Source organism: Phocoena sinus, chromosome 10 (genome assembly GCF_008692025.1).
Source record: "Phocoena sinus isolate mPhoSin1 chromosome 10, mPhoSin1.pri, whole genome shotgun sequence".
Taxonomy (NCBI): Eukaryota; Metazoa; Chordata; class Mammalia; order Artiodactyla; family Phocoenidae; genus Phocoena; species Phocoena sinus.
The window spans coordinates 42,280,202-42,293,296 of NC_045772.1; the positions used below are offsets into that span (position 1 = coordinate 42,280,202).

A 13,095-nucleotide genomic window follows, 5' to 3' on the forward strand; every position below is an offset into this window, starting at 1 on the left:
ACTTCTTCTTGCTTCTGCTCTCTGCCCTCTCTGGCATCACTTTTATATCCATTTTACACGGAGGAAACCAAGGCACAAAAAGGTTCAGTACAACTTTTAGTTGTACTTCAAGCAATGAACAGTTTTGAGAGATAAGACATATTCAGATATAAACAACCAGTCACACTCTTTCCCCATACATTCTCCCAAAGACTCCTTTTCTTCTGAATATTTATTTCTGCCTTTTGTTTCAGTTGGCATCCAAGCTACTCTAATGCCACCTTTTGACCAGCAGAGGGAACCCTCTGACTCAGTACCTTCCCTATAATCTTATTCTCCTTCTAGGAGTCCTATGTTAGTGGAATTCTGTCCTACATTCCATTTTTTTCCAATTTTTAAAAAAATTTATTTGCCTGCATTGGGTCTTAGTTGTGGCTTGTGGGATCTAGTTCCCTGACCAGGGATCAAACCCTGGCCCCCTGCATTGAGAGTGCAGAGTCTCAGCCACTGGATGACCAGGGAAGTCCCTTCCTAGTTTTAAAATGTCCATTTTATTCTATATAACACTTAAAGCTGTCATTTACATCTGAGGAAGAGACGATTACGAAATTGATCTATGTAAGTAAAACACTTACTCTGAGAAATGTTGTCCATACATTGTAAAATTTCAAACTGTTGAGTCTATACACTGAATGGATTTCTTTGCTACAGAGAATCCAAGTGGAATGAGGAATGGAGATGGGTAAAAAGTTTTCTTGAAGGAAAAAATGATGACACTCTGTATAGATTTAGCTTTCTGCACCTTCTGACGTCACTCTCTTCTCCTGCATTGTCTGATGTCCATAGTGTTAGGTTGTCTCTAAGCTACTGCATGATAAAGATATTTTTGTATGAGTCTTCATTCAGTACATCAAGTTCTATGATGGCTTCATCAAAAGTCATTTTAGCCAGTGTGCAGGCAAGCTCTGGGTTATTTAGGATCTCAGAGTAAAGTATAGAAAAGCTCAGAGCCAGTCCAAGGTGGATTGAGCGTGTAGATTACATCTCTTTCATGTTTATATCTAATGCCTTTTGGTAAGCTCCTTGGGAATTGTCTATAGTTTGTTTTTGATCATCAACTTAGGCAAAAGAGATACTGGAAGTAGTCTCAATTTTCAGATAAAAGACTACTTTCTGGATTAGCTGCACTGGCTATTATGTACTTATCCAACAATCTCAGGTCAGTGATACAGATGGAACTCAGTTCAGACTCTACTTTTTCCTGATAGTTCTTAATCAGCTTCAATTTCTTGTCAGAGGTGTTGGTTTTCTGGTCAAAGCTCAAGATGACTCTGCAGGTGGACCTGGGGCCTCAAGGATGTTCATGTAGACCTCCCAGAGTAGGTTACATTCTCATTAGTTAGCTCTAGTGGGTCTTCATCTTTCTTTTCAGTCAGAGCTGTGGTTTTGTCAGAGTAACCAAAGTTTCAGCTGGGTGTCCAGAGGGCTCACGTGCATCCATCCACTGCACACAAAGAGAGTAATGGCTGTGCTACTGCTCATACCAGTTGCCAAAGTGGTAACCCTGATGGGGCTGGAACTCTGGCTTCACTCTTCGCCTGTACCAGTAAGAATTATTTTGTTGAGCCCTGTCAAAACCTGCAAAACTCTCCGTCCAGTCATTAGACAAGAATAAACTACAAGATAGGTTAACTTTGAGACTTCCATGATCCTAATTCCCTAAGGACACCAAGTGAGACAGAAAGGATGGCACAGCTGTCAGGTGCTCTGAGCTTGGGTCTTCAATGTTTTCCCTCTACTACCCTCCAAGTAGTTTCTAAGAAGAAAAAATAATAATAAATTTCTCCTTTATTCAAGCTTTCCTCCTCCTGTCCCATTATTTTTGGCAATGGCAGAGCTGAAGTACCCTGGTCCCACAATTTCATTGGTGTCCCCCTCCCCAATTCTTTGATGTTGACCTTTGACATTCCCTCAGTCTGATTGATATACAGTGCTTTGCAAAATCAGCTTTAAGGTTTCTCTTCTAACCAGTCTGCAGCCTCTAATTTACCCTAAATAGAATTTCTGGACATGCCATTACCTCCTGGAGACTTTTAGCAGGGAATGACTCAAAGCAGGAAGTCTGCTATCTTTTCTGAACCCCACTCATCCTTTGAAGCCCTCATTCCCCTAAACTGGGTAGGATTAGTGGTGCCTCAGTCTCATCTCCATAGTTTGCATTTGTCCAGGAGCAACAGAACCTGGCTTCTCGGCTAGCTTTACTTCTAGTGATGCTCTTTGCGGATAAAGTTCTTTACAGTTTGTGTATGAGGCTAGGGCCTTTCTTAGTCTCAGTGTAGATGGAGTCTCCTTCTCTAACTAGCTTCTTTCAGTTCCTTTTAGAGGGTATAGGAATGGGAAGAACATTTTTTAAAGTATGCTTTTATTGCAACCTCCTTTACTCTTTAATTTTACAAAATGAAGAAATTGAGGGCTGGAGAGGTAAAATGACCTGGTTAGATTCACATAGCCAGACAGTAGAGAGCAGAAGACTGAACCCAGGGCTCCTGATCCACAGACTAATGCCTATTTTTCCTGTTTTCTTGAAAAACAATATTCCAACAGTTTTTAAAACACTGCCTTTTCATTTAAAAATATTTGCTATTTCAACTACATTACGAATTCAGTCAGTGGCCTCCCCTCAGAAGTGAATTATTATTTAAATCAAGTTTTCTATGGGAAAATGCATTTCTAAATCTAAATATTTAATTTCCTTATTGTCTTAGTCAATTTGGGCAGTTAAAATACCATAGACTAGGTGGCTTAAACAACAGACATTTATTTTTCACATTTCTAGAGGCTGGGAAGTTCAAGATCAAGGTGCTGGCAGATTTGGTATCTAGAAAGGTCCCTCTTCTTGATTTTCAGATGGTTGCCTTCTTGTTGTATCCTCATATGGGGAGGCTAGTAGCTCTCTGATCTCTTCGTATAAGGACACTAATCCCATCATGAGAACCCCACCTCATTACCTCATCTAAACCTAATTACCTCCCAAAGGCCCCATCTCCAATGCCATCACATTGGGGATTAGGGCTTCAACATATGGATTTTGGAGGGAACACAAACATTCAGTCAACAGCACTTATAAATCTTTGAGACAGCATGTAATACCTTGTAAAGATTTAAAGACACTAGATGAATATTGTAAAATTCTTAGGTGGAAATGAAGCAATTCCGGCCTTCTCTGAAGGGATATCCATGTACAACAGGTGAGGGAATGTCATGGTAGCCCGTAAGGCTGGAGGAAGAATATCTCCCTCCACCATCAGCCCACAGTTTTAGTTCAGTGTTCAGATTCATAATTTGAGTAATTCAAATTACTTGTATCTTTAATATGCTCTTTTAATTATGCTCTCCTTGTTTCTACATTGTTGTAGCACCTACCTTCTGTCAGGAGTGGTATTAAACTTACAAATAAATTATTGTCAGGCCATTTAAGAGCATTAAGTTATATGAGTGCTAATTAATAACGACAAAAACAAAAGTTCACAAGCTGGGTAACATTTCCCCAATTATTTTCTGTGGAGGTAGAAAAAAATCCCATCTTCAAACAATTTGGGGGGACTTCCCTGGTGGTCCAGTGGTTGAGAATCTGCCTTCCAATGCAGGGGATGCAGGTTCAATCCCTTGTCGGGGAGCTAAGGTCCCACATGCCACGGGGCAACTAAGCCTGTGCACCACAACAAAGGATCCCGCGTGCCGCAACTAAGACCCAATGTAACCAAATAAGTAAATAAAAAAATATTTTTTAAAAACCACTTTGGGTTTTTCCATGGAGCTAGTAATTTTCAGAGCTACCATTTACTGAGCACTTACTTGTGGCAGCCGCTGCCCTGAGACTACTTGAAGAAGGAGAGATGACCATCCAGCTCCTAGGTGCTTTAGTCCACCTTGCTCCCTGCTCCGATCTGCTGCTACAGCTTCAGTCACTGTCTGATGTCACTAGCATGAGAGTCCTTCAGGCTGACTCACAGAAACCTTAAGAAATAATAAAATGATTGTTGGTTTACCCCACTAAGTTGGTGTGGTTTTTTACAGAGCAATTATAACTGAAACAGGTATGTAAGTATTACTGGAAGAAATAAGCAGGAACTGGGAAGACCTGGGAGGGAAAGAACTGACAATGACAGAAGTTTGCACATTGGAAGTTTTTAAAGCTCTAATTACATACAGAGAATTGACGTGTGTGTGTGCGCACACGCACACACATGTTCTTGAGTGTGTTTGCCAGGTTGGGAGGTGGGTATCAATCTGCATGCCTTACTTTTGGAACTTTGGAAAAATAGGTTACCTAAAAATTCTATTTTCATGAGGACCTAAATGTGTACAAGAAGAAAGTATAGAGATTTGGAATTGATATGCCTATGGTACCCTACCCACTCCATGAGGAGCCTTGGACTGGTGTTTGGAACAAGTGTACTGGAACCTCTCTCCTATCCTCAGTCCTATGCTTCATCCCCATCCCATGTCCATTCTTCAGTAAATATACTACACTGACTGATTCCAGGCTCAAGAAAGAGACAGCCTGGTTTTGAATTCTGGCTTTCTCATCTACTAGCAACGTGGCCTTGAGAATCCAACAAATGGAAAATTGTTTTTATAAAGGAAAAAATCAAGGGAATTGTCCAGAGCCTACATGCCCGGGCAAATGAGGGACTGGTTATGAGAAGCTTCAATGAGTGAGAGACTAAAAGAATATAAATATATAGGAGGTTACAAGCTGCCGTAAAATAACTTCATTCTGAACCCAAAAGTTAACTTAGAAAAACAATGAAGGAAAGAAATCTCACTTCCTAAGAAATCAGGAAAAGTAAAGAGAGTTCTCTATATGGATTAGAAGACAATGAAGAAATTAGAGCTTGTGAATCGGGTTACCTTTGTGTATATAATGTGTAAGCCAAGATTTCCCCACATATATTACAATATTTTGTGCTTTAATTGCCTGGCAGAAATGTGATAGGTAGGTGACTCAGTATGGACCAAGAGTAATGAAGAAGAGAGAAAGCAAAGCCCATTTTTTTGCACAAACATGGCAAAAAAACCAAACATTTGAGGAAACCCTAGGCATCTTTAGTTTAAGGGATACCCTGGCCTAATTTCATCAAAGATACAAGGTTCCAATTCACCAGCAACTTGTTAGTCCCCTTCCTCACTTTGTGTTGCCCAGACCTGGGCTATGTATCAAACAACCCTGGAACCAAGCAGATCTCTAAAATCTGGGAGACACCACTCAAGCACACCAGATAAGATTAATATTATTTGGACATGCAACAAAAAGTGGGTTTGTTTTCCTCACAAAATGATTCTACAGAGCATTTTCTGCTCCCCTAGGAGACCTCAGATACCAAATTATTTTTTCTTCAAGTAGCACTTATGCACAGCCCCTAGGATCCTGATAAGCAGTAAGTTTACATTACAGAAATGAAAACCCTCATCTTTTAATATTGTTTGGCAAATAATAGGAAATAAAGACCCATGGGATTCAAATATTTTCCCCAGTATTAAAATAAACCGGATGTTAGTGATAAGAATGGGTTTAAAATAGGAAGTAGTTGCAACCCTGACTAGTCCCAGTTAATGAGACAAAAGCTCTCACCTATTTGTTTGAGTGAGAAAAGTCAGAGGTGTGCTATTTATTTGTGCACAAAGGGAGAAAAAAGGACATTCTAAAACTCTTCTCCTGGCTTAACAAAGAAACATCATAAATACTTAGTTACCTTTTAAAAAGTAGAGATGTCAGTTTTAAAATAATTACTAGGGAGCAAATTATTAAGATAACCAATTAGAACTGCAGGCTGGTGAAGGTCATAGGGAACTTTTCAAAGGACACAGCAGCAATTTCTCCTCAAGTCTGGCTGTCTTTAAAAGATTCCTTTGTATAAGTATTTTGTTAAGCCAGTTTTATAATAACAGAAAACAGCACAAGTTTATATATTTTTACAGGTGTCTCCAGACTGAACAGGAAAGTAAGACTGGTACTTTTGCGAACATCCTAGATTCAACCCTTTATTAGAAATACCTTGGGAATTCCCTGGTGGTCCAGTGGTTAGAACTCCATGCTTTCACTGCTGAGGACGCAAGTTCAATCCTTAGTCAGGGAACTAAGATTCCGCAAGCCACATGTAGTGGCCAAACAAACAAACATACAAACAGAAACCCTAATCCTAACCTTCATGTTATTGAACAGTGTCTGCTTCTCTGTAAGAGAAGAAAAAACCTCTTTTCCTCTTTGCTTTTCTGAAAAATCAGGGGCAGTTAGAGAGAAAATGGCAAGGCCTAAAACTTACTTTTAAAAAGCATGTTTGTTAGAATCTTTGGTGGCAATTGATAGAGAGCCAACTAAGCTACACAAAAGGGGAAGAAAGGAACTTGCTGTGAGGAATTAAATTGTCTCACAGAACCCAAGGGCAGAGATGTAGCAGGACCCTGACAGTCAACTGGAACCAGGGCTCAAGCACCACTGGGAAATCAGGAGAGGCTCTCCATCCTAGGTCTCTGCTTCCCCTTCAGATCTCCATTTTTCTTTGCTCCTGCATACTGGCTATCTCTGTTCTCCAGATCATGGGGCAGAAAATATCACCATCAACAACTCCCTCCCTAGAATTTAAGACAGTTGAAATCTTCGGTCCCAGTTCCAAATCTCCAGGGAATAAGTCTCATTGGCTTACTTTGGTCCCCAGGATGAGAGAGGGGAAGAGTGTTCAAGTTTAGGAAGAATATATCTCTATATGGATTGAGAATGTAAGCCCCTAATTTCCAGAATATGGAGAAAGAGGGCAGTTCCCAGGACTCTGGAGGATGCCTCTCCAACTCATAGGCAAATTCTTGAAAAATGATTCTATCCCAGGTGATTGCATTTATATATTTCATAGGTAAAGTCACCCTATTATATTGTAAATATAATGTACTCTGTATCAATACATTTCAGGTTCATTATCAGCACCTGTTTGTGACAGTTGGTGTTTTCAGGATAGCACTGACAGCACTGAAATGTTTCCATTTCAACTAATTTATTTGGAAGAAACAAGTTCATATGCTAAATGTAATTCTGAGTTGAACAAAATCTCCACTAAAAAGTTAAAAGTGTGTTTTCAAGCTTATAAGCACTGAGAAGCTATGGCCTTATCTTGTTTTATGAGAAGAGCCAAGGAGAGAACCAGGGGAGAAGAAGCACTTTTCAATTTGCCCAAGGATGAGTCTGGGTATTTGATTTTTACCCAAATGATCTATTTTCTTCTACCTATTTTATCATAGTACTCTCTTTTGTTAAGTTTGCAAATATGAAATAAAAGTCATTTAGGAAACATTCAGTAAAAAGTTGCTGTTGCCTATGCTTTCCATCTCTGAGGGAGTTTGGAATTTCTACCAGAAGATAGAGAATTGGAAAAATTTTGATTACTCAAGATAATGCCCATTTATTCTTTCAATCAACAAATACCTATTAAGTTCTTGCTATTGTCTGGTTCTTGGTATACAGTAATCAACAAAATAGACAAATTCTTTCCCCTTCTACAGACTATATTCTAGTGAGAAAGATTGTCAATAAAAAGTGCATAAATTTATGTCAGGTGGTCATAAGCAACATAAAGGAAAATAAAAGCAGTATAAAGGGAGAGAGTGATAGAAGTGCTAGTTTAAATAGAGTGAATGGTCAAGGAAGCCTCTTTGAAAAGGTGACACTTGACAAAAATCTAAAAAAAAAAAAAAAATGAAGGGAGTAAGCCATGCTAATATTTGGGAGATAATGGGTTTTGAAGCTCTGAGTTTTGGTTGATTCCCAGTCTCCAAAAAGCTTCTTAAAGTGATCGAGTGACTCTTCCTACCGGACGATCCTAGTTCAAGCAGTGAGTGCACTGATTCCTGTGCCCTCCACCAGCCCTGACACTGCAGGCTCTGGTTCTTCACCATAACGAGTCTCTTGCTCATCTTTGGCCACAAAACACCAACAACAATGCTAAGCGCCTCAGCTCTTTACAAGACTTTCCAGAGAATGTCTCAACTCTTTCAGCCAAACTTGGGTGGTCATCCTAAGAGTAGCTGCGGTGGGGGGATGTGTATGTGCATGCAGGGACTTTTCTTCTCATCCCTACATCTCCATCAGCTGCCCAGATAAGCCGTACAAATAAATATACAATCTAAGTTATAGTATACTTTTAGATAAGCAACTTCGAAATAAGTCCCCAAAGTGAATTCCCTTCCCCCCAACCCCCCATATATTCAAACACACACAAGTACACAAAAGACAATACTGCTCCCGATGCCCCCAGATGGAAGTTCTGGCACCAACATTGACTGCCATCATATAGTTACAGCTCATTTAGCTCTCACTAGCTAGCCTTCCTTACTGTGTTTACAGTCCCGGTGTTGTTGCAAGCTGGGTTCCCCAGGAACTGACTTGAAGACTGAGTGAGTGTGCATGATGTTCGTTAAGGAGTACCTTGGGAATAGCACTTGTGTAATGGAAGAGAAGGGAAGGGAAGGAAGCCGGAGTGGACAGAGGGAGAAGTCGAATTGTAATGCAGTCCTGATGACAGCCTTGGCTGATGCCACAGGGAGCTCTGGAGCTGGAATGACTCTCCAGAGCTGTCCCAGGTTGGGCCAAGATGGCTAGACCTTTATGTTCCCACATCAGTCAGTTATTTTGAGGAAGCCCAGGCCACAAAGAAAGGCCATGCATACATGTTCCAGCCAAAAGCCCCTGCTGAGGTCCCGGCCAACAGCCCACATCCTTTTACACGCATGTGGATGAGGAAGCCTCAAGATGACTCCAGCCCCAGCCAGTCTGACTGCAACCCCAGGAGACTAGGCTTAGCCGGACCCAGTCAGCCCCCAACACTGTGAGAGATAATAATAAAATATAAACAATTATTCCATGCAACTGAGTTGAGGCACGTTTGTTACATAGCCGTAGATAGCCAAAACATTGAAGAATCCTCCCAAGGGGCTGAAGCAGATTTATCTCAACATTTTCTAATCAGAAGCACTTAATATTATTGTCTTCAGATCTAACCATCATATCAAATTTCCTATCACAGTTTCTCTCAAGAGATTTTATATTCTTCAAAATCGGATCTTAAGATCTGCCTTTCATCTCCCTGAGGTAGAAAAGCAGATAATTTTCCTGTACTAGGTGGCATGTAGATTATGACCCTGAGGACAATGAAGTAACAACTTATTTTCTGTTGGGAGCATCTGCACTACACCACAGAACCAAGTAGTTGTATCCCAAGTAGTGGGATTTTGTAGTTTATTGCTTTGCCTTTTATCTGCTCACATTTACTAGTTCATTCTGAGACTTTACTACAATAAGTAAAAAGTAAATTACTTTAAAGGAAAATAAGTCAATAGTTAAAGAAAAAATTATTATTTAAGCCATTGAAGGATTTAAAAAGGAGAATAACGGGCTTCCCTGGTGGCGCGGTGGTTGGGAGTCCGCCTGCCGATGCAGGGGACACAGGTTCGTGCCCCGGACCGGGAAGATCCCACATTCCGTGGAGTGGCTGGGCCCGAGAGCCATGGCCGCTGAGCCTGCGCGTCAAGAGCCTGTGCTCTGCAACGGGAGAGGCCACAACAGGGAGAGGCCCTGTACCGCAAAAAAAAAAAAAAAAAAAAAAAAAAAAAAAAGAGGAGAATAACATGTTCTGATTTACATATTAAAAACAATGCTGTTTCTGTTATGTGGAGGAAAGAAGAAAGAAGATGAGTTAGGAGGCTATAGATAGATAAGATAGATAAGAATCAGTAGAATTTGATGCCAGATTAGATATGGAAGATAACAAAAGTGAAATTATCAAGGATGATTTCCAGGTTTCTGGAATGAGCAGCTGGAAAAAAAGGCTGAAAGAGAAGTGGAATTGGAGGCGAGGAAAAGATCAAAAGTTCAGTTTTAGCCAAGTTCAGAGGTTTCCGTGAATGAAAATATCAGGAAAGATCAGTTGGATAATACCCTCTGGAACCCCAAACAGAGGGGAAAAATAAGAGTATAATCCAAGTTGCAAATGTGCTCCTGCATGTATTGCTGTTTATCCAAATGTGCTCGTTATTTCCTTTAGCATCTTCAAAAATTATTGTTCAGCCTTGCAGAAATGCAGATGTGCCTTATTTGTAAAGTTGCCGTGAAATGTCTGCCATCTGGTGGACAGTCATGGAGAGTGCTATAAATTTACTTCAACCAAAGGAATAGAAATGCTTTTACTGCCAAGTAGCACAAATCTTTTTAATGTCACTGTCTTACTAATAAACATTCACATCTTTATCTATATTTCTCATTAGGGAAAATTGGTTGCTATGTTTAAACCTAAATCACATCAAAGTGTGCAGCACTGAAAAGGTTTATAAAAGGAACCTTTCGTTTTATAAAGTATTAGAACCAACATTAAGTATAATTCCCCAAATTGGATATTCTAGGAACTACATCAGAAAAGATGGAGTCTTTGGCCTCTCTGACAGAAAATAAATTAATATTTATTTTTTCCCTCAGGAACAGCCAGTGGGTGCTGGAGCTGGCTTACCCAGGGTCTTGAGAGCCAATTGTGCACATCTCTCCACAACTGTACGTTCTGTGATTTCAGGTTGGTAGCTTGAAGTTGGCCATGGTGCAAGTACTCATACCAAAAAAGTCAACAAAGACTTCAAATCAGAATTTCGTCTTTGTTTCTGTTTTCAGAAAGCCAGTTTATTGGCACACTATGCATATATCACTTTTCTCTCTTGATTCCACCAATTTTTAACAAAAGCATTCCATGGAGCATTTGTTTTAAATTTTTTATTTTATTTAAAAACACATTTCCAAATTTGGGAGACCATGGAATGTGTTAGGAAATATTATTTGAGTTTTATACTTTTCTTTTAATTGGAGGAGCCCAGAGTGAATTTTTAGGTTATTTATGATTAAAATTATTAAATAAAAATATTATATCTCACATCACTGCAGTCCTAGTAGGACCATTACCAGTTCTGGCGTTTGGATTTCTTGAAATAATGATTGTCAGCTAATAGGTGCAATGAATGACCATATAGTTCCAAAATTGGGACCAGAAATCTAAAAGTTCTAAGTACATATCAATGGAGGAATATGTGCTTTGAGACTGTCCTGGTCTATTTTTAGAGAGATGGACTTGAGAGGGATATGTTCTTATTGTATTTGTCTGATGACTCAGAAATAGTCCCTCTGATGTTGTCTGAGGGCAGTATGATCAGTTTACCGTTGCCTCTAGTTACATTGCCTTAAAGAGGCTTAAACCATAATGCAAGGGAATTCTTTTTTTAAAATCCAGATCTCATGTTAACACATAAGGACAAGTCCTAGACATAGAACTATTGGATCAGGGTCTTTATGTTCAGTCCTTCACCATGCCATATTCTAAAATAGGATTTTCAGATCTTATGGGTTCTATAAACCTCCTTGTAGACAGCTATCTTTGTATCTCCTACACCCAGCATAAAACTTCAAAAAATATTTGTTCATTTTTTACAAAGTTATAAAGGTAAAAATAAATGCAATTATTTATTTAATGCCTGTTTTCCCCAGGGGACTGCGAGTTCCATGGGGTCAGGGATCATATCTGTCTTGCAAATACTGTATCCTCAGTGTCTGGCATATGGTAGGGAATTCATAAATATTTATTGAGTGAACAAATAGAATATAGATGTTAGTGATGATATTAGGTACTGGATCTAATACAGGTGTATTTAAATTTGTGTTGCAGGTATTCTGGCTTACCCAAAATGCCATTCTGTTTTTTATAGGTGATTATATAAAGGAGATTAGGGGGCTTTACTCAACCATCTCATGATACTCAGATTAATTATTCTGATTGTTAAGGGTCTGAATTTAATACAGTAAGGAAATTTTCCTGGTTTCTAGGATTCTTGTCAAACACTAGTCAAGGGAAGAACAATTCACTTGTACTGTTTTGGGGGTCACTCTTCCCGAGTTACTTAGTCATTATGCTTTCCTCCCCTTGAGACAGGAAGGGGGCAAGGGCACAACCTTTGAAAGAAAGACATAGCCTGAGAACAAGACATAAACTGATTAGAACCAAATAGGTCCCAGACTTCCACTAGACCTTGAGCCTCAGTACACGCTCAATGTAACACATCGACAAGCTAAATGACAGTTACAGGCACCATGACAGTTCCAAGGCCAACCACAAAAGGTCAAAAGTGGGTGGTGGCCCAATTCCTGGAAATCCCCACCCCTTCCCCCAAATAGCTGGAATACTCCTCCCACTCATTAGCCTATGAAATTACCCACCCCTATAAAAACTGACAACTCCATGTCATGGTGCCTTTCTCACCTTCCGAGATGGCCCACACTCTGTGTTTCTCCCTGAATGAATCTTCTTTCTCTTTACTGTGGCTCATTCTTGAATTCTTTCTTGCACAAAGCCAAGAACCCACACTTGGTGGCCATCTCGGGACTCACCTGAGACCTGGGACATGGCCATCCTCTCGTGCCCCACTCTCTTTCCTGCAACACCCTTTCCTTTTCGCAAAATGAGGGAACCTGAAGTAAAGGCACAAAACCATGTCTTAGGCAAGATTATGTTGGTTTTACTTGTAAATAGTTTCTCCCTTCTTAAGAACCAAATGCTTCTTAAATAGGTTATAGTCAAAATTTATAATCTTCCTGGTCAACATCCCCTACCATCTGAACTTTGAAAATCTAGTTAAATTTGTCTCCTTCCAGTTTCTCTTCATGCTGTTGGCAGACCCATCTCTTTTGTGCGACATGGTCGTGTCATGCTTTTGCTTTCTTCATGTCTTCAAAGCTCTTTTTCACTTATATTAATACAATGATGTCAGGTCTAGAAACTCCACCTCATGTCTGAGACTTTCCATGAGACTTTCTTGGAAACTCTCTCAAATTAAGCACTGGTATATATACCTTTGTAATACAAAATGTCACCCACTCAACCCTGGGATAAAGGGATTAACAGTCAGTAGGGTCCTCAGCTCAGTTCAATGGCAAAAAGTGTCATGGGGGGATTCCCTGGTGGTCCAGTGGTTAGGACTCTGTGCTTCCATTGCAACGGGCACGAATTTGATCCCTGGTCAGAGAACTAAGCCCCCACA

The 13,095-nt window shown here is 39.9% G+C and overlaps 1 protein-coding gene and 1 pseudogene across 9 annotated transcripts in view; both read right to left on the reverse strand.

The window, feature by feature from the left end:
• Positions 1–13,095, reverse strand: part of ZDHHC17 (zinc finger DHHC-type palmitoyltransferase 17) — a 248,781-nt gene that overhangs the window by 205,838 nt on the left and 29,848 nt on the right. For 5 of the 9 annotated variants that reach the window (XM_032644967.1, XM_032644968.1, XM_032644965.1 and 2 more), the window contains 2 exons: positions 12,446–12,526; positions 3,835–3,996 (listed from right to left, as the gene is read on the reverse strand). The gene's annotated coding sequence lies outside the window, so the exon portion shown is untranslated. Of the gene's footprint in view, positions 1–3,834; positions 3,997–10,529; positions 10,578–12,445; positions 12,527–13,095 lie in introns of those variants that run through there. The other 4 variants (XM_032644970.1, XM_032644966.1, XM_032644973.1 and 1 more) reach the window with 3 other exon arrangements.
• LOC116761152 lies at positions 561–12,753 on the reverse strand (annotated as a pseudogene).